The following is a 23,210-nucleotide window of genomic DNA, read 5'->3' as shown; positions in this document are numbered from 1 at the left end:
CTCATATGGCCTTTTGATGTCAGATCCGGAACTCTAACTCATAGATCTGGCCTTCTAGTACCCAAAAGTTACGTAAAGGTCTGAAATTGGGGTTCATGCATGGTGTATATTGCTCTATATACAAATTTGGCACTCTCAAAGCTTCATAACTTCAAAACCCCAAGGTTACCCAGACATGGCTAGCTACTTTCTGGTTCTCTGGACCTTACAAGGTTCAGATCTAAAGAATAACTCGAGAAAGGGTTTGGATGCACCCAAAACCCCCCTCAAAATGGTGATACAAGCTCTAACTTAACAACCAAAGGAAAAATCTAACCGAACACAAGGGAGGCAGGAGCTTATACCTGATTTGAAGCTTGAAATGAAGATGAAACTGATCCCCCAACTCTCCTCTGAGATTCTTGCAACACCCTTGATCCTCTTCTCAAAGAAATGACCTCAAATTAGCCTCTTTCTTCTCTAGCTCACAAATGACTCTAGGGTTTCTCTCAAGAGACGAAGGCACTGATGGGAAGGGGCCAAGGAGGCCATAAGTGCCTTTAAATAGGCCCAAGCCCGGGACAAATTAGGGTTTCTGCCTCCAGCGCTGACTCGTCGAGTCGGCTCTCCGACTCGTCGAGTCCATTCATTTTCCACATCACCAAGTCGCGATCCTACTCGACGAGTTGAGGCGCCAACTCGTCGAGCCACTCCTCATATCTCCAAATAAATACTCAATTTGTCATACCTGGGATTCCGGATGTTACAATTCTCCCCCACTAGGATTAGACTTCACCCCCGAAGTCATGCTCCTCAAATAGCTCTGGATGCTGCTCTTGCATCTCAGACTCTGCTCCCAAGTCATCTCGGACCCCTTCCGATGTTGCCACTGAACCAGAACCAGGGGCAGTTCTTTATTTCTCAAAACCTTCACTTTTCGATCCCTGATCGCGATTGGTCTCTCGATATAATTCAGGCTCGCATCCACCTGAATGTCCTCCAGTGGTACCACTGCCGTCTCATCGGCCACACACTTCCTCAAATGAGATACATGGAAGGTGTTATGGATCTGACTCAACTCCGCAGGTAGCTCCAAGCGGTATGCTACCTTACCCACTCTAGCGGTCACCCTGAAAGGACTGATGTATCGGGAATCCTAGCTTGCCCCTCTTCCTGAACCGTATTACACATTTCTATGGGGATACCTTCAGGAGAACGAGATCTCCAACCTGAAACTCAAGTTCGGATCGTCGCCTGTCCACACAACTCTTCTGGCGACTCTAGCCGTCAGTAATCTCTGTCTGACCTGCTGAATCTGCTCAGTCTTCTTAAGAACTATTTCAATGTCACCCATCACTCGCTGTCCTGCCTCTCCCTAACAGATAGGGGTCTGACACCTCCTCCCATAAAGAAGCTCAAACGGAGGCATGCCGATACTGGAATGGTGGCTGTTGTTGTAAGAAAACTCCGCTAAGGGTAGGTATGTGTCCCAACTTCCACCGAAGTCCATAACACATGCTCGAAGCATGTCCTCGAGCGTCTGAATCGTCCGCTCACTCTGTCTGTCTGTCTATGGGTGGTAGGCTGTGCTGAAATGCAATCATGTTCCCAATTCCTCATGAAACTTCTTCCAGAACCTGGAAGTAAAATGCACATCCCAATCGGACACTATAGATGTCGGCACCCCATGCCGAGCTACCACCTCTCTCACATATATCTCTTCCAACCTCTCAGCAGAAGAGCTCTCAATGATAGTGTCACACCCCCGAAACCAGACGGCGGAAACGTCCGAGGGCTCGCGTGACTTAAATTGAATATCATCACAATGAATATACATGAATCATAACATAAACATCACCATGCATCAATACATTACAACTGATATTGTTCACATCCAGTACATTGTTTTAAATATTATACATCCACAACCCTAAATTGTTTGAGAGTTTTCAAAACATAATATCCTAACATACTTGATATTACCTTTCGGTTCGCAGGGTTTCCAGGATTTGTCGGAGATGCCGGTCGTGCTCCTTTTCGCTTCGAGAATAGACGAGGATATCATCGATGAAAACGATGACGAAGTTGTCGAGGAATGGTCGGCAGATTCGATTCATTAGGTCCATGAATGCGGCAGGGGCCTTCGTTAGACCGAAGGGCACTACGACAAATTCATAATGTCCATAACGGGTTCGGAAGGCGGTTTTAGGAATATCCTTCAGAAAGGTATGGGAACACAACTTGACATGAGCACTGCCTACCACCCACAAACGGATGGTCAAAGCGAACGGACCATTCAAACCCTTGAAGACATGCTTCGCGCATGTGTGATAGACTTTGGAAAGTCGTGGGATACCCACTTGCCTTTGGTTGAATTCTCATACAAAAACAGTTATCACTCGAGCATCAAAGTCGCTCCTTTCGAGGCATTGTATGGGCGTAAATGTAGATCACCGTTATGTTGGGCTGAGGTAGGGGACACTCAGTTAGCAAGAGGACAAACATCAGACAATGCATTAACAGGACCGGAAGTCATATGCGAAACGACCGAGAAGATAATTCAGATCAGAGCCCGAATACAATCATCACGAGACAGACAAAAGAGCTACGCCGATAAGCGGTGAAAGCCCTTGGAATTTAGAGTCGGGGATAGGGTGTTATTAAAGGTCTCTCCCTGGAAAGGGGTGATTCGTTTTGGGAAACGGGGAAAACTAAACCCTCGATACATTGGACCCTTCGAGATTCTTGCCCGAATCGGTCCAGTGGCTTATAGACTGCAGCTACCCGCCGAGCTCAACAGTGTACACCCCGTGTTCCATGTTTCCAATTTAAAGAAATGCTTATCTGACGAAACTCTCGTCATTCCATTAGAAGAGATCGAAATCAACGAGAATCTCCTGTTCATCGAAGAACCAGTCGAAATCATGGACATGGAGGTGAAGCGTACTAAGCAAAGTTGCATTCCGATTGTGAAAGTATGGTGGAACGCGAAGCGTGGGCCAGAATTCACATGGGAACGTGAAGACCAGATGAATCAGAAGTACCCACACCTATTCTCACATTCTCAAATCTAGCTTTCAAAAGAATTTTGGGACGAAATTCCCTCTAACAAGGGGATGATGTTACAACTAGGAATTTTTATGCTTTGTAACAACAACAATGATAACAATTGCAAACCAAAAGGTGAAAGCATGTATGGTGCTTATTCAATAACAACAAACTTCCATCAAAACACTTTATACAAGCACTGCAAATAGTCAACAAGGAATTGGAAATCCTAGAAATCCCGGCTTAAGTCCATTTGGGACTAGGATTTCTTATTGGGCCTATTCAAAACCGAACCCACAAACTCAAGGTGAGTTCATACCCCTCTCTTTTCGGTTTTCACAAGTTTTATGGGGGAGAATACAAGTAAAATGTGTTGATCTATGTGGATGTGTATGCTATGTATGATTTTATGCATGTATGTGTGAATTTATGTGCTTATGTGTTGAATATGTAAACAAAAAGGGAAGAAAACTCGAGATCTATGGCATAAGTAAGAAAACAAACATGAACAAAGGTATATTACACTAAACAAGTCAAGAAAGATACCCACCAAGATTATGATAAACCTGTCACACCCCCGAAACCAGACGGCGGAAACGTCCGAGGGCTCGCGTGACTTAAATTGAATATCATCACAATGAATATACATGAATCATAACATAAACATCACCATGCATCAATACATTACAACTGATATTGTTCACATCCAGTACATTGTTTTAAATATTATACATCCACAACCCTAAATTGTTTGAGAGTTTTCAAAACATAATATCCTAACATACTTGATATTACCCTTCGGCTTACCTGTTACCTGAGAATACAAGTTATTTTGAAAAACGTCAACATATGAAATGTTGGTGAGTTCATAAGCAAGGTTGTGATAAAAATGATTTGTGTAGTTTGTAAAACCCAGAAAATCTGATATTTTCTGAAAAGACAATAGTTTATCAGAGTGTGAAGATCCATAAGTTGATGCATGAATGATTTCAAAACGTGTATATAAAAGGGAGTTTTGTATTATAGTTATAGAAATTACAAGCGAGTGGTGTTGATTTCCTCTAAAAAACCCGATGTTTTCCGATAACGCGAAATATACTTGTTTACAAATTGCTACACCGCCACAACGAATGATTTTTGATTACTCTTCCTTGATTACTCGGGTGGTGTTGGATATTATCAATTTTGTGAGTCGTTATAACCATGCATGATAATGATTGGTTATAACTACCAACTACGAACGACCCATAGAGGTGTCGTCCGTTATTACTCACTTAATCCAAACCACCTTGTTTACTAATGATTAACGACCTGAATTTGTTTACTTTGATTACACATAAGCCTAGAAAACGAGGAGAAGAGGAATACAAAGTCCTGCTACCTCCGTGAGTTATTTTAGGCTGTTGGGTATACGAAGGACACGATGGCCCATTTCGCATTTGATTACCTGGACCTTACTAGCAATGCTAATGGGCCACTAAGACCCAATGGCACTTAACAGCCATTGAAGGTCCCTTTAATATGGAATTGGGTCATAGAAGGCCCAATAACATTGGTTACCGTTATTCCTTGGGCCCAAAGATCATGTTAATGGATCACAAAGGTCCAACTAGCATGATTGGAACTTTCAAGCCCAAAGTTTGAATGTTTACTTGTTTTAGGTATTGCATAATTGTTGGAAGGTTTGATTGAACGATTGATAATTTCGGATCGGCACGAGGCCGTTCGGTCGTTTTTAACGATTTTTGGAATTATACATATATTCACCTTCATGAGTTGTAGTTTTGTATTTTTTTTTGACTCAAACATCTTAATAGTAAAAGAATTGATTCAAAATATTGGTTTGACATTTTCAGCCCTTCTTTAATAAAAATGACAATTTTAGTCCTTTATATAAAAAAAAGACATTTTAGCCCTTAAACCATTTTCTTGACACATTTGACCCATAGACTTGTTCAAGTGATATTTTTAGCTCAAAACTTATTCTTTGGCAGTTTCAGCCCTTCCATAAAAAGTGTTTTTCGGTTAAAGCCCAAACTTTTTGCAATTTTACAATTTTGGCTCAAAATCCAAAAACTTTACATTTTTGATCCTTTTTGGAAAAGAAAAGCATTTTTAACCCTTGAAATAGTTTTGTTTAACTTTTTATCCCCTGTTTTGAAGAATTTACCATTTCAGCCCTTTGAAAGTCATGATTTTCGCAACTTTGGGCTTAATGGGCCGAAAAGCCCAAAAATTAGCCCATTAAGTTAATATTTACATTTCAAGTCCTTTGAAGAGCATAATATTCATAAAAACATTTATTTTGACTGATTTGATTCTTTTGACCCTTAAGAAAACCGTGAATGGCAATTTTTAACTAAACTTTTGTTTATTTGACAATTTAAGCCCAAAAATTGGTTTTATGTTACAATATGTTTATCATAATCTTGGAGGGTAATTTTCTTGACTTGTTTAGTGTAATATACCTTTGTTCATGTTTGTTTTCTTACTTATGCCATAGATCTCGAGTTTTCTTCCCTTTTTGTTTACATATTCAACATCTATGCACATAAAATCACACATACATGCATAAAATCATACATAGCATACACATACACATAGATCAACACATTTTACTTGTATTCTCCCCCATAAAACTTGTGAAAACCGAAAAGAGAGGGGTATGAACTCACCTTGAGTTTGTGGGTTCGGTTTTGAAGAAGAATGGAGGAAGTTTGATGCTATTCTCGGCCTAACAAGCTTCTTGGAGGATCTTTGGCTTAGATGTGTTCTAAGATGCAAGATCACAAATTTTGTATGAGTTAAGGAGAGATTTTTGATAAAACGAAGAGTCTAGATTATGGATCTAAGCATCAACTTACCTAAGATGATGATTTTTGTGTAATAACTTCTTTGAAAAGCCCTTAAATCTCGAAATTTTTGGTGAAGAAGCAAGAGTGTTCTTTGAGAGTGTTTGGAGAGAATTTGTGAGAGTGTGAGTGTGTGTGATGTGTTCTCGGCCGAAGGAGAAAAGAGAGAGGAGAAGAGAGAGAGATGAAAGGTAGGTGCTTGGAAGTATGGGATATTTGCATGGATGTCCCATGTATAATGGTGAGGTGGCAAGTGGAAAAGTCAACTCTACTCCCCCATTTGTGTAGTTGGGCCGAGAGAAGGAGAAGAAGAAAAGAAATTGGGCTTTTTGTGCTTAAGTCCATATTCTTGGCACAAATAGATGATTTTTGGCACAATTGGTCTTTGGAGAGGGTTCATGGCCCAAAATAAGTCAAAAATGAGTTTTATGGCCCATTAGGGCTAATTAGATTTGTTATGGCCCAATGAGGCCCATTAAAGATAACCTAGTTCATTTTAGGCTTTTAAGGCCCAAAACAAAAATTAAGTTTCATGAAAGAGGGTCCAATTAGGGTCCATTTAAGAGTTCTAAGCACAAAATAGTCCTTCTGGAAGCTTATCGGTCCATTAGGCCCAATAAGAAATCCTAGTCCAAAATGGACTTAAGCTGGGATTTCTAGGGTTTCCAATTCCTTGTTGACTATTTGCAATGCTTGTATAAATTGTTTTGATGGAAGTTTGTTGTTATTTAATAAGCACCATACATGCTTTCACCTTTTGGTTTGCAATTGTTATCATTGTTGTTGTTACAATGCATTAAAATTCCTAGTTGTGACATCATCCCCCCGTTAGAGGGAATTTCGTCCCGAAATCCTTTTGAAAGCTAGATTTGAGAATGTGAGAATAGGTGTGGGTACTTCTGATTCATCTGGTCTTCGCGTTCCCATGTGAATTCTGGCCCACGCTTCGTGTTCCACCGTACTTTCACAGTCGGAATGCGACTTTGCTTAGTACGCTTCAGCTCCCTCTCCATGATTTCGACTGGTTCTTCGATGAACAGGAGATTCTCGTTGATTTCGATCTCTTCTAATGGAATAACGAGAGTTTCGTCGGATAAGAATTTCTTTAAATTGGAAACATGGAACACGGGGTGTACACTGCTGAGCTCAGCGGGTAGCTGCAGTCTATAAGCCATTGGACCGATTCGGTCAAGAATCTCGAAGGGTCCAATGTATCGAGGGTTTAGTTTTCCCCGTTTCCCAAAACGAATCACCCCTTTCCAGGGAGAGACCTTTAATAACACCCTATCCCCGACTCTAAATTACAAGGGCTTTCGCCGCTTATCGGCGTAGCTCTTTTGTCTGTCTCGTGATGATTACAGTCGGGCTCTGATCTGAATTATCTTCTCGGTCGTTTCGCTTATGACTTCTGGTCCTGTTAATGCATTGTCTGATGTTTGTCCTCTTGCTAACTGAGTGTCCCCTACCTCAGCCCAACACAACGGTGATCTACATTTACGCCCATACAATGCCTCGAAAGGAGCGACTTTGATGCTCGAGTGATAACTGTTGTTGTATGAGAATTCAACCAAAGGCAAGTGGGTATCCCACGACTTTCCACAGTCTATCACACATGCGCGATGCATGTCTTCAAGGGTTTGAATGGTTCGTTCGCTTTGACCATTTGTTTGTTGGTGGTAGGCAGTGCTCATGTCAAGTTGTGTTCCCATAGCTTTTTGAAGGGATTGCCAAAAGCGTGAAGTAAACCTATTATCTCTATCTGAGATGATAGATATTGGCACTCCGTGGAGTCTCACGATTTCCTTGATATAGATCCTTGTCAGACGTTCCATCTTGTATGATTCTTTTATTGGCAGGAAATGAGCGGATTTTGTCAATCTATCAACTATTACCCATATGGTATCCAAACCATCAGTCGACTTGGGTAGTTTGGTCACGAAATCCATAGTAATTCTTTCCCATTTCCACTCGGGAATTACTGGTTGCTGTAATAATCCCGAGGGCTTCTGATATTCCACCTTTACTTTAGCACATGTGAGGCATTTGCTAACGTAAGTGGCAATCTCTGCCTTCATGTTAGGCCACCAATAATGTTGCTTGATATCCAAGTACATTTTATCTGAACCCGGATGGATGGAGTATCGCGTCTTGTGGGCTTCATTCATGACCACTTCTCTGAATCCCCAAAGTTTAGGGACCCAAATGCGGTTCATGAAATAATATGCTCTGTCTTCCTTCACTTCGAAATTCTTTTCCATTCCACGTAACGCTTCGCTCGTTCTGTTTTCTGCCTTCATGGCATCCGACTGGGCTGCTCTGATTTGCGAGGTCATGTGGGACTGGATGGTTATGGAGAGAGTATTCAAACCAAGATTCGAGTAATCCTTCTGACTCAAGGCATCAACTACTACGTTAGCTTTACCTGGGTGGTACTTGATTTCGCACTCGTAATCGTTTAGCAATTCAACCCATCTTCGTTGTCTCATGTTTAACTCCTTTTGATTTAAGATGTGCTGGAGACTCTTGTGGTCAGTGAAAATGGTGCACTTGGTACCATAAAGGTAGTGCCTCCAAATCTTTATGGCGAAGACCACAGCTCCTAATTCCAGATCATGGGTGGTATAATTCACCTCATGTGTCTTTAGTTGCCGGGACGCATAAGCTATCACCTTTCCATGCTTCATGAGCACACAGCCCAAACCTTGGTTCGACACATCACAGTAAACTACAAAGTCTTATGTTCCTTCCGGTAGTGATAGTACCGGCGCACTGCAGAGTGCTTGCTTCAGAGTTCGGAATGCAGCTTCTTACTCATTTGTCTATTCGAAGGGTACGCCCTTTTGCGTAAGCAAGGTAAGTGGCTTGGCTGTTTTAGAGAAGTTCTGAATGAACCTCCTGTAGTAGCCTGCGAGACCTAAGAATTGACGAATTTCAGTGGGTGTTGTTGGGATCGCCCATCCTTCGATGGCTTTGACTTTAGAGGGATCCACATGTATCCCTTCCTGACTGACAACATGACCTAAAAAGTTCACACTACGGAGCCAAAACTCACACTTAGAGAGTTTTGCGTATAACCTTTCGGTTCGCAGGGTTTCCAGGATTTGTCGGAGATGTCGGCCGTGCTCCTCTTCGAGAATAGACGAGGATATCGTCGATGAAAATGATGATGAAGTTGTCGAGGAATGATCGGCAGATTCGATTCATTAGGTCCATGAATGCGGCAGGGGCATTCGTTAGACCGAAGGGCATTACGACAAATTCATAATGTCCATAACGGGTTCGGAAGGCGGTTTTGGGGATATCCTCCTCCCGGACTTTGAGTTGGTCGTATCCAGATCGCAGATCTGTCTTATAGAAGTAACTTGCTCCTTGGAGCTGGTCGAATAGATCGTCGATTCGTGGAAGTGGATAGCGGTTTTTGATAGTGAGCTTATTAAGTTCCCCGTAGTCAATACACATTCTGAAGGTACCGTCTTTCTTCTTAACGAAGAGAACCGGAGCTCCCCAAGGTGAGAAACTGGGTCGGATGAATCCTTTGTCCAAAAGTTCGCTGAGTTGACCGGACAACACTTGCATCTCCGCAGGAGCCAATCTGTAGGGTGATTTGGCGATGGGAGTAGCTCCTGGCACTAGATCAATTCGGAACTCGACTTGTCTTTCTGGGGGTATCCCCGGAAGATCCTCCGGAAAGACATCCGGGAAATCGCAAGCCACAGGGATGTTTCGAATATTGATCTCTTCTTTGGACTTATCCACTATATGAGCTAGAAACGTCAAGTCCTTCTTTCGTAGATACTTCTGTGCCTTAATGCACGAGATAAGACGAAGGTTCGTGCTGGGTTTGTCTCCGTATATAATTAGGGTTTCGTGATTTGGGATATGAAGGCAAACGACCTTCTCGTGACACATAATTTCAGCATGGTGGGGGCTTAACCAGTCCATGCCGATAATCACATCAAAACTCCTAATGGAAATAGGCATTAAGTTTATTTGAAAGACGTGATGATTTAAGGCTAGGGTACATCCGATGTAGATTTCCCAAGTGGATTATGTTTTCCCATTAGCCATTTCCACCGTAAAGGTTTCATTAAGCTTCTGGGGTTGTTGTTTTAACAAGTGTTTGAATTTATTACTCACAAAACTTCGTTCTGCCCCGGTATCAAATAGGATGCATGCATAAGTGTGGTTTAGGAGAAACGTACCGGTAACAACAACGGGATCCTGAACCGCTTCTCCCTGACCCATAGCTAGCACCCTTCCTGTTCCTCCATTCCCAGGGTTGTTGATGTTGGGGCAGTTTCGGCGGATGTGCCCAGTCTTTCCACATCCATAGCAGGTGGGGCTTGATCCAGTGTTATTGCTGCTATTGTTGGTGTTGTTGTTGTTGTTGCGGTTATTGTTGTTGTTGTTTCCTTGTTGTTGGTTCTGGGGAGGGTAGGTCCTGCAATACCTTGCCGTGTGACCCTTCCGATTGCAACTGGTACAATGCATCTCCCGGCATTCACCATTATGATGGAGACTGTACTTGTTGCACTTTGGGAGATTCCCAGAATACTGCCTAGGAGCACTTGGATTAGCTGAGGCTGGAGCATGTGGTGTAGAGGGTACTTGGGTGGTTGCAGCATTGCCTGTCACTGTTTGTTGTTTCTTTGACGACTATGAACCTTGTCGCCCTTTTCTCTTGTTGTTATTTCCTTTCTTGTTGTCATTCTCCTTCTTGCCTTCAGTTTCTACTGGCTTTTCGCCCTTCTTGTTGTTGTGGTCGTACAGTTTCTTTGCCAACCTCTTGGCACTGTCGAAAGTTTCAGGATTTGCGGCTATTACATTTCCTTGAATTGGGGAGGTTAATCCCCAGATGAATCGTTCGATTTTCTTTCCTTCTGAAGTGATCATGCCAGGGCACAACAGTGACAACTCGCTAAACCTTGATATGTATGCATCTATGTCGAAGTTTCGGACGGTGAGATTCCATAACTCTTGCTCCATTTTCTGGATTTCGCCTCGTGGGCAGTACTCGGCCATCAACATTTCTTTCAGCTCCGCCCATGGCATAGCGTTGGCTACGGGGAGAGTCATGGCCTCTACATGTCCATTCCACCAGGTGAGAGCCTGGTCAACAAATGTGCATGCGGCACACTTCACTTTCACCTCCTCGGGGCATTCACATATTTCAAATACTGATTCCACTTTTTCCATCCATCTCTTTAGGGTTATCATTCCACCCGTGCCATTAAAGGTTCGTGGATTGGCGTTGGTGAAGTCCTTGTAGGAGCATGTCTTGGTAGGTCCTTGATTTATTCCGTTGTTCGAACTTCCAGCCCCTTGTCCATTGACTCCACCATTGTTCCCTTGGGGGATTTGCGCCAGGGGGTGGTGCTGAAGAAGTGGACGCTCCCTGAAGGCGAGTCACCTGTCGTTCCGCGTCTCGGAGGCGAGTCTCCCATCTCACCTGCCTCATGTGGAACTCTCGGATGACCTCTCGCGTCTCCTGTTCTGCACGCTCGACTCTAGTCCGCATCTGGTGCATCTGATCAGCGGTGCTCTGAGCTAGGTCGCTAGTGTTCCGCAGTCGTCTCACCATGACCGGAAGTGCGCGATCAGCGGGTCCTCCCTCCCTCAAGTCGTAGAACTCGCGTGACATGCCAAATGGAGGTCGCTGTCCCTGCTGTCTACTCCACCTCCAAAGATCGATATCCCAGGGGGGTGTAGGGCCAGTCGGACCCATCCGGTGAGCGGGCACCCTAGTCGGGTAAGGGGGTTGATGACTTCGGTCTTTGTGTCCTAATCACCATCATCGCTAGGTTCCTCCTCGAAGTCCTTTTCGACTTCTTCTTCTTCCAGGACCTCCACGGGCTCGGTAGGTCCGCCCTCGACTTCCGCCTCGGGTTCCTCTTCAGACCCTTCCTCAGGGTCTTCTTCAGGTTCCTCCTCCAGCCATCCGTTATTTCCCTGATTAGGGAAATACTGATCTCCGGGGTGATAGAAGCCGACCATACAGTCTGCGAGAGTATATAAATGTACTAATATTATTCCTAAGATGTTTTAGTTATTATGTAATTTGAGTTGATGTTCTTTTCTTGGTAACAAAGGGTATGTTTTTAGGTTTTCCGACCATCGAGGTTTTCTCGGAGCATGCAATAGTTGTACTTCGGAGAAAATGTAGTTGATCAGGTTACATTCACCCCTTAATACAACCATGAACAATCCCGACTTAACCGAGATGTCAGTATTATCTTATTTGATTTGGTATTATGTCCTTTTTCCTATATCGCACAAGTAAAGATGTTTTTATCGTTGTGTTTTATTTTATTTTGTTCAGAGTTGTTTTAGTCCCTCTTTGGTTTATAGTTGCATATCAATGTGTGGTTAGATATGCCAGTTCACTATAAACAGAGCTCTGATACCAACCTGTCACACCCCTGAAACCAGACGGCGGAAACGTCCGAGGGCTCGCGTGACTTAAATTGAATATCATCACAATGAATATACATGAATCATAACATAAACATCACCATGCATCAATACATTACAACTGATATTGTTCACATCCAGTACATTGTTTTAAATATTACACATCCACAACCCTAAATTGTTTGAGAGTTTTCAAAAAATAATATCCTAACATACTTGATATTACCCTTCGGCTTACCTGTTACCTGAGAATACAAGTTATTTTGAAAAACGTCAACATATGAAATGTTCGTGAGTTCATAAGCAAGGTTGTGATAAAAATGATTTGTGTAGTTTGTAAAACCCAGAAAATCCAATATTTTCTGAAAAGACAAAAGTTTATCAAAGTGTGAAGATCCATAAGTTGATGCATGAATGATTTCAAAACGTGTATATAAAAGGGAGTTTTGTATTATAGTTATAGAAATTACAAGCGAGTGGTTATTATCAATTTTGTGAGTCGTTATAACCGATGTTTTCCGATAACGCGAAATATACTTGTTTACAAATTGCTACACCGTCACAACGAATGATTTTTGATTACTCTTCCTTGATTACTCGGGTGGTGTTGGATATTATCAATTTTGTGAGTCGTTATAACCATGCATGATAATGACTGGTTATAACTACCAACTACGAACGACCCATAGAGGTGTCGTCCGTTATTACTCACTTAATCCAAACCACCTTGTTTACTAATGATTAACGACCTGAATTTGTTTACTTTGATTACACATAAGCCTAGCAAACGAGGAGAAGAAGAATACAAAGTCCTGCTACTTCCGTGAGTTATTTTAGGCTGTTGGGTATACGAAGGACACGATGGCCCATTTCGCATTTGATTACTTGGACCTTACTAGCAATGCTAATGGGCCACTAAGGCCCAATGGCACTTAAAAGCCATTGAAGGTCCCTTTAATACCGAATTGGGTCATAGAAGGCCCAATAACATTGGTTACCGTTATCCCTTGGGCCCAAAGATTATGTTAATGGATCACAAAGGTCCAACTAGCATGATTGGAACTTTCAAGCCCAAAGTTTGAATATTTACTTGTTTTAGGTATTGCATAATTGTTGGAAGGTTTGATTGAACGATTGATAATTTCGGATCGGCACAAGGCCGTTCGGTCGTTTTTAACGATTTTTGGAATTATACATATATTCACCTTCATGAGTTGTAGTTTTGTATTTTTTTTTTGACTCAAACATCTTAATAGTAAAAGAATTGATTCAAAATATTGGTTTGACCTTTTCAGCCCTTCTTTAATAAAAATGATAATTTTAGTCCTTTATATAAAAAAAAGACATTTTAGCCCTTAAACCATTTTCTTGACACATTTGACCCATAGACTTGTTCAAGTGATATTTTTAGCTCAAAACTTATTCTTTGGCAGTTTCAGCCCTTCCAGAAAAGTGTTTTTCGGTTAAAGCCCAAACTTTTTGCAATTTTACAATTTTGGCCCAAAATCCAAAAACTTTACATTTTTTATCCTTTTTGGAAAAGAAAAGCATTTTTAACCCTTGAAATAGTTTTGTTTAACTTTTTATCCCCTGTTTTGAAGAATTTACCATTTCAGCCCTTTGAAAGTCATGATTTTCGCAACTTTGGGCTTAATGGGCCGAAAAGCCCAAAAATTAGCCCATTAAGTTAATATTTACATTTCAAGTCCTTTGAAGAGCATAATATTCATAAAAACATTTATTTTGACTGATTTGATTCTTTTGACCCTTAAGAAAACCGTGAATGGTAATTTTTAACTAAACTTTTGTTTATTTGACAATTTAAGCCCAAAAATTGGTTTTATGTTACAATATGTTTATCATCATCTTGGAGGCTAATTTTCTTGACTTGTTTAGTGTAATATACCTTTGTTCATGTTTGTTTTCTTACTTATGCCATAGATCTCGAGTTTTCTTCCCTTTTTGTTTACATATTCAACACATAAGCACATAAAATCACACATACATGCATAAAATCATACATAGCATACACATACACATAGATCAACACATTTTACTTGTATTCTACCCCATAAAACTTGTGAAAACCGAAAAGAGAGGGGTATGAACTCACCTTGAGTTTGTGGGTTCGGTTTTGAAGAAGAATAGAAGAAGTTTGATGCTAGTCTCGGCCTAGCAAGCTTCTTGGAGGATCTTTGGCTTAGATGTGTTCTAAGATGCAAGATCATGAATTTTGTATGAGTTAAGGAGATATTTTTGATAAACCAAAGAGTCTAGATTATGGATCCAAGCATCAACTTACCTAAGATGATGATTTTTGTGGAATAACTTCTTTGAAAAGCCCTTAAATCTCGAAATTTTTGATAAAGAAGCAAGAGTGTTCTTTGAGAGTTTTTGGAGAGAATTTGTGAGAGTGTGAGTGTGTGTGATGTGTTCTCGGCCGAAGGAGAAAAGAAGAGGAGAAGAGAGAGAGATGAAAGGATAGGTGCTTGGAAGTATGGGATATTTTCATGGATGTCCCATGTATAATGGTGAGGTGGCAAGTGGAAAAGTCAACTCTACTCCCCCATTTGTGTAGTTGGGCCGAGAGAAGGAGAAGAAGAAAAGAAATTGGGCTTTTTGTGCTTAAGTCCATATTCTTGGCCCAAATAGATGATTTTTGGCCCAATTGGTCTTTGGAGTGGGTTCATGGCCCAAAATAAGTCAAACATGAGTTTTATGGCCCATTAGGGCTAATTAGATTTGTTATGGCCCAATGAGGCCCATTAAAGATAACCTAGTTCATTTTAGGCTTATAAGGCCCAAAAAAAAATTAAGTTTCATGAAAAAGGGTCCAATTAGGGTCCATTTAAGAGTTCTAAGCACAAAATAGTCAATTTGGAAGCTTATCGGTCCATTAGGCCCAATAAGAAATCCTAGTCCAAAATGGACTTAAGCCGGGATTTCTAGGGTTTCCAATTCCTTGTTGACTATTTGCAGTGCTTGTATAAAGTGTTTTGATGGAAGTTTGTTGTTATTGAATAAGTACCATATATGCTTTCACCTTTTGGTTTGCAATTGTTATCATTGTTGTTGTTACAAAGCATCAAAATTCCTAGTTGTGACAGATAGCAAGAAAGTGAGCGCTCTTCGTCAACCGGTCCACAATCACCCAAATCGCGTCGACACCCCGCGTGGTCCTCGGCAACTTGGTGATAAAATCAATAGAAATTTGTTCCCATTTCTACTGGGGAACCTCTAGTGGCTGCAACTTGCCATGAGCAATCTGGTGCTCAGACTTAACCCGACGACAGGTCAAACACCTCTCAACTACCCACGCAACAACTCTCTTCATGCATGGCCACCATTAATCTCTCTTTAGGTCCAGATACATCTTAGTGGCCCCGGGGTGGATAGAGAATCTCGATCTATGCGCCTCCTCCATCAGTGTACGTCGTGCTCCGCCCGTATAGGGCACCCAAATCCTTCCTCGGAAGGTCAAAAGTCCTCTGCTATCCGACACAAACTCGGACACCTGCCCAATCACCCGCTCCCTCTTGCGGTTCTCCGGTCTCACGGCCTCCACTTGGGCCTCTCGAATGATGTCTAAAACTGCAGTCATCAATGTCATCCTCAAACACACCTCTCAGATCGGGGTACTATCTGCTCTACGGCTCAGGGCGTCGGCTACCACATTAGCCTTGTCCGGATGATATAGGATCTCACAGTCGTAATCCTTCACCACATCCAACCATCTCCTCTGTCTCATGTTAAGCTTGGGCTGATCCATCAGATACTTCAAACTCTTGTGGTCCGTTTATATGGTACACCGAACCCCGTACAGATAGTGACGACAGATCTTGAGCGCAAACACCACTGCCCCCAGCTCTAGATCGTGGGTGGGATATCTCGTCTCATGAGGCTTCAATTTCCTCGATGCGTACACGATCATGTGCCCTCTCTGCATCAGTACCGCACCCATGCCCGTAATAGATGCATCGCAATAAACCACAAAATCCTCCATTCCCTCCGGGAGGGTCAACACGGGAGCCTTGCACAATCTCTGGCGAAGCGTCTCAAATGAGGTCTGCTGCTCAAGACCCCAAGTAAACACAAAGCCCTTCTGGGTCAAACTGGTGAGAGGGACGACAATCTTGGAGAAATCTCTGATAAATCTCCGATAGTATCCAGCCAATCCTAGAAAACTCCTGATCTCGGTGGGGGATCTCGGCACTTCCCATTTCATAACTGCCTCAATCTTGGCCGGATCGACCAAAATACCATTTTGGTTAACGAGGTGTCCCATGAACTGGACCTCTCGTAACCAGAAATCAGACTTGGAGAACTTGGCATAGAGCCTCTTCGATCTCAGTACACCCAGAATCTCTCTCAGGTGCTCCTCATGATGCTCTCGGGACCTCGAATATACCAAAATATTGTCGATGAATACAATCACCGAGCGATCCAACATAGGCCTACACACCTGGTTCATGAGATCCATGAATGCTGTCGGTGCGTTGGTGAGCCTGAAAGGCATCACCACAAACTCATAGTGCCTATAACGTGTCCTGAAGGCCGTCTTCTGGAAATCCTCCTCGCGGACTCTAATCTGATGATACCCAGACCTCAGATCGATCTTGGAAAACCAAGACGCCCCTTGCAATTGATCAAACAAGTCGTCGATCCTCGGAAGTGGGTAACGGTTCTTGACCGTCAACTTGTTCAATTCCCGGTAATCAATGCACATCCGGTGTGAACCATCCTTTTTCTTGACAAAAAGAATCGGGGCTCCCCACGGTGAGCTACTCGGCCTAATAAACCCCTTCCCCAGCAGCTCCTGCAGCTGTGAGGACAACTCCTGCATCTCCGGAGGCGCAAGGCGATATGGTGCCTTGGCAATAGGCGTCGCACCTGGCACCAAATCGATCTGAAACTCTACCTGCCTCTCGGGAGGCACTCCCGGCAACTCCTCAGGAAAAACGTCTGGAAACTCGCACACTATCGGAACCTCGGAGATAGAACTTGATCCCTCTACAGTAGCCCGCGTGTCCATCATATACGCCAAAAATCCCATACATCCCCGCTGTAGACTCTGTCTCGCTCTGGCGGCCGAACAAAATGCCGACCCAGATCGGGTACCCTCGCTATATACTATAAGTACTCCCCCACTAGGGTCTCGTGTGGTCACCAACTGACGCTCATAGTTGATCATAGCTCCAAAATGACTCAACCAGTCCATGCCCACGATGACATAGACATCCCTCATCGCGATCGGTACCAGATCTATCGGGAACTCCACTCTGAATATCTCAAGCACACATCCACGAATCACATCCGTCGTAAATACTGCATGCTCATTGGCTATGGAGACTCTCAGAGGTCAACTCAACGCCTCTCGCCTGATGCTGATGTGACGACTAAATGCTAAAGATACGAAGGATCGACTCGCACCCGAGTCAAATAACACTAAGGCGGGTACAGAACTCACAAGAAAAGTACCTATACATAATCACAATATAAGCAAAAGAAATACCTCAAAAGGGGTATAATAAGAACACGTACCAGCCATAACATCAGGTACTGTGTGGACCTCCTCCCCTGTCAGCTGAAAGGCTCTTCCACGAACCCTTGGTGTCTCGACCTTCGCTGGCCGAATCTCAGTAGTACGCATAGAAGTAGGTGCAGATCCCTGGGCCGATCCCTGCATGTGATGAGGGCACTCGGCCTTCCGGTGGCTGGTCTGGTTGCAATGAAAGCAAACCGAGAATCCCTTGGGGCAATGGTTCACCATGTGCCCCTCCTTGCCGCATTTGTAGCAAATCCCAGAACGGCAAGGACCCTCGTGAGCCTTGCTGCACTTTCCACAAGTGCGACCCTTCTGGCCCCCAACTCTGGAATCAGCGGGCTTGGCCCGCTTCATCGCCGGCTGCGACTGAACTGATCTCCGGTCCCTCCCCTGGGACTCTTCCTCCTCCTCCCTGGTCTGCAACTCGAGCTCAATCTCCCTCCTCTTGGCATTGGCCTGAAGCTCGGCCAATGTCCTATACGATGAGTTTGCCACGAACTCTCGTATGTCTCTCCTCAGTATGCTCAGATATCGGCTCACACGTGCCTGCTCAGTGGACACGTGTTCAGGGCAGAACATCGCCCTCTCATGGAAGATCCTCGAAATCTCAGTCACTGATTTTGTCTTCTGCTTGAGAGACAGAAACTCCAGCGCCAAAGGTTCCCTCTCCACCGGGGGAACATACTCGTCTCGGAACATCTGAACAAACCTCGCCCATGATACGGCAACATGATCTGTGTTGGGACTTGAAGTGTTGTGTCTTTGGCTCGCTCCTTAGCCCAGTTTTGTTACCGGTTTGGGCCTGTCCAACCGTGTTTATTTTTATTCGGGTTTAGTATTTAAGGTGCATGCATGCATCCTTTGTAATGATCGCTTTCATTATTATTCTCATAATTATACTACAAACCCTAACTCGCCTCTACAGTGGAAGTTCTTCATCGAGCTCTGCTGAGGCGTGACTATTCTTGAATCATTAAGCAATACTTTGATTCCATCTCATGTTTACTGTGTTTGTTTGTTTTTATTGATTAACCTGTTGAAGATCTAATCGATCTAAGAGTTTTCAACTCATCAATCTGCAGGGGTAAAACCAGCTGTCACAAACTTCCACCAGTCCTTCACTCCCAAGCGAAGCTGGTTCAGTGCAAACCGAACTCTCAAGTGGTCGGGGCATGAACACGTGTAAAAACAACCCTCTATATTAGAGATCCACCTCATCGCAGCAATCGGGTCCTGTGTCCCATCAAATTCTGGTGGCTTCGTGTTGCTGAACTCCCGAAACAGCAACGCGTCACCTCCCTGAGGCCTAGAAGCGACGACGGCTGCAGTGGCCGTGGAAGCAGCAACCTCGGTGATAGCAGCGTATCGCTCATCAAACATCTGAATGAAGGTGGTCTTGATAGACCTAAACATCTCTGGAATCTCTGCTCGGATAGCTGCAGCCACCTCCTCGTGGATCATCCTCCGTATCTCCTCATCACTACTCCCACTACCTCTAGGGTTGTGGCGCGTTCCCACCATGATGTCTCTGAAACACAACACAAACTCATCAGAGACTTGCTCGAGCATACTCACACTCGACCACCCACCCCTACTTGTTCTTTAGCATCCTATGGATTCTTACTTGGGCTGCTCAATGATCCGGTGTTTCCAGTAGTACGGGCCCAATACTACCTTCCACACCGCATCAGTGTTCACCCCAAGTCCTCCTCCTCGAATCCCAATAGCAAGTATTCTATACCTCACAAGTTACTCTCACAGTAGCCCTCTCATTGGCTCACACCTGCTAACTACTCATACTCAAAACAAATTACTGATAACATAAAACCCTAGGCTAAGGCATCACAAATCAGGCCACCCTAGTCCTAATAGATGAATTACCTAGCCTATTCTCTAGCATGCATATATCTCAGAAAATATCTCATAACACAAAATGAGGGTATTTCGGGAAATCACCGCTCGGCTCCTGATGATTGTACACACTGCTCCGGCTCATCTTTTCTTAAACTCCTTCTCATTTTTACAAAAAATTTATCTCTTTTGAAAATCTTTCTCAAATCCTTGGTTTGAGTCCAAACACACCCGAGGGTGCATCCGAATCCCTCAAACCAAGGCTCTAATACCAACTTGTAACAACGTAAATTTTCAAACAAATTTTTTCATTTTTAGCACAATTAAAACTCATTTCATAATTCACCAAATCACATATGTCTCAAATGTCAACAACTAAAACACAATCCCAGAATCATAAAAACAATCTCCTGCCAGTGTGTACAATCATGCCGGTGCCTTTCCGCGACCCTCGGAGCTACCTGAAACACATAACACATAACACGGTAAGCATAAAGCTTAGTGAGTTCCCCAAAAAACCTCACACAACACAACAGCCACTTGAGGCTATAATCAATAAGACCCTCTGGTCAATGTGTCTCAGTGGGACCCTCCGGCCCCATAACCCTAATGGACCCTCTGGTCCCCCGACTCAGCATCTCCATATAATACATAGCAAGCATATCACAAAACAAATAGCAGGATATCTCAATACACAGCACATACACATAAGACCCTCTGGTCACACATAAGTTACCACTCAAGGTAAGTATAGTGAGAAGACTCACCTTTTAAGATAGCTAGTAAAAATCTGATGCCCGAACTCCTCGATCTAGCCTCCGTCTATCACAAGGATAAAATTTCTAATTAATACACTCCTTACATTCTCATTCCTAGAAAATAGGTGGAAGACCATTCCACCCTTCCCTGACCTCTCTTAATTAGTTTGACCAAACCCTAAGGTTAACTGAAGTCAATTCCAGTCGACAGTCCAATATTGACCAGACTCGCTGAGTGCACTTGTGTGACTCGCCGAGGTCAAGCGTATCCTCTGAATCCCTCTAGGGCCTCACACGACTCGTCGAGTTAACCTCCCAACTCGACGGGTTATCACTGGGTCATGAATCGCGAGACAAATCCGATCCGACTCGTCGAGTCATTTCATAGACTCGACGAGTCGTCTCCATTGTATCACTCATATGTCCTTCTGAAGTCAGATCCGTAACTCTAACTCATAGATCTGGCCTTCTAGCACCCAAAAGTTACGTAAAGGTCTGAACTTGGGGTTCATGCATAGTGTATATTGCTGTATATACCATTTTGGCCCTCTCAAAGCTTCATAGCTTCAAAACCGCAAGGTTACCCAGACATGGCTAGCTACTTTTTGGTTCTCTGGACCTCACAAGGTTCAGATCTAAAGAATAACTCGAGAAAGGGTTTGGATGCACCCAAAACCCCCGTTAAAATTGTGATACAAACCCTAATTTAACAACCAAAGGAAAAATCTAACCAAACACAAGGGAGGCAGGAGCTTATACCCAATTTGAAGCTTGAAATGAAGATGAAACTGATCCCCCAACTCTCCTCTGAGATTCTTGCAACACCCTTGATCCTCTTCTCAAAGAAATGACCTCAAATTAGCCCCTTTCCTCTCAAGCTCACAAGTGACTCTAGGGTTTCTCTCAAGGGACGAAGGCACTGATGGGAAGGGGCCAAGGAGGCCATAAGTGCCTTTAAATAGGCCCAAGCCCGAGACAAATTAGGGTTTCTGCCTCCAGTGCTGACTCGTCGAGTCGGCTCTCCGACTCGTCGAGTCCATTCATTTTCCACGTCACCAAGTCGCGATCCTACTCGACGAGTTGAGGCACCAACTCGAGCCACTCCTCATATCTCAAAATAAATACTCAATTTGTCATACCTGGAATTCCGGATGTTACAGTACAACAATACATTGTTGTATCACATCAGTAACCAGAGTCTCCAGGAGGGAGAACGGGCATTGTGTGTATAGATCTATACTGGACAGATCCTCCCACACCCCGACTGGTAGCTATAGTCCCAGCCGGTAAGGCCAAGGGGTGACAAAATGTCACCTCACTATTTTCGACGCCGGAAGGTCGTCGTGTATTCAGCCGTCAATCAGCATGGTTACAACTACATCACATTCTAAGCTTTAATTAACCAAATTCAGTTTTAAAGGAAATAAGACTCTCCTAAGCATATGGTTCATTTAATACGACTACGAGTCTTCATTTTCCCATTTCATTATACAACAGTGGTACGGCTGGGTTAAAACATACTATTTTCCTAGTAAAAGATAGTAATAATATGGGAAAACCTACTTTTATATAGATATAAAGTACTACTATTCTTACTACACTATTTCAAGTACATATACAAACATTACATTTTTACATGAGAACAAACATAAAAACAGTCGGGGCTCGGGTAGCCGGCCACATTTCATTATAAGCAGGAAATATAGGATTTTCTGGGAAAACTATACAAGCATTTCAAGGTTTAAATACAAACATTTCGAGATTTTAATTACAAACAAATGACACTAAACACTTATGAAATCACCAGCATTTCTGCTGATACTCTCTTTCAAAATAACTTGTATTCTCAAGGAAACAGTAGACAGGTACACCCATGCAGTTTTTAGAGGACGAAGTGGATTCAAGACTCGTCACTATTTTGTACATTTTTGGTGTTATTTAAACTTTACCAAAGAACACACATGTATTTAACTAATCTATTAATGCAATGGATGTTGTTGCTTGTTTTACTATTATGCATTGTTATGATACTGTACGTTACGTCCTCCACCCCCGAATGTTTCCGCCAATTCGGTTTGGGGGTGTGATAGATTGGTATCAGACCCTTGTTTATAGTGAATTGAGTATATCAACCCATAAAAGATATACAACTATAAATACAGTGGGATTAAAACACTCTGACCAGGAGTTATACTTTTAAAAATATATACAAATATTTTACTAAAAGTATACATAGATGCATTCATACTAGGGTCAGTATCATAGTAGAACAGAACAAAAGTATTACGATTGTTGAACAGCATAAGTAGGCTCGGGGATGTATGGTCAGTTCTGGGAATGACATAGCCTGATCAACTATGTCGGTCCGAGAAGTGATTAGCATATTCCCAAGAATGGTTGTGATGTTGCAGCAAGTCTAAAAACTTACCAACTATTGACAAAGACTCAGTGATAACACAAAACAAACTTAAAATACAATAGGAATATTTTGTGCTACTATTAACTTATTTGAAAACTAAAGACTCTTATTAGTAGGTCTATGAGTATGGAGTGCATACGCTAAAGTTATATATAATTAAAGATTCTATAGAATTAGAATTTATGACTATCGCTTTACTTCCTGTTCCTTGTTTTGTTGTGGACTTAGAGTTGGGTCATTTATTCGAATGTCTATCTTATCTCAGAAATTATATATAGCTGGTATGTGTCACACCCCAAAACCGGAACGGCGGAAACGTTCGGGGGCGGAGGACGTCATGTATAGTA

The sequence above is a fragment of the Lactuca virosa genome, chromosome 3 (assembly GCF_052849685.1).
Source record: "Lactuca virosa cultivar CGN04683 chromosome 3, Lactuca_virosa_CGN04683_v6, whole genome shotgun sequence".
In the NCBI taxonomy this organism is placed as follows: domain Eukaryota; kingdom Viridiplantae; phylum Streptophyta; class Magnoliopsida; order Asterales; family Asteraceae; genus Lactuca; species Lactuca virosa.
This window is presented reverse-complemented; position numbering follows the sequence as displayed.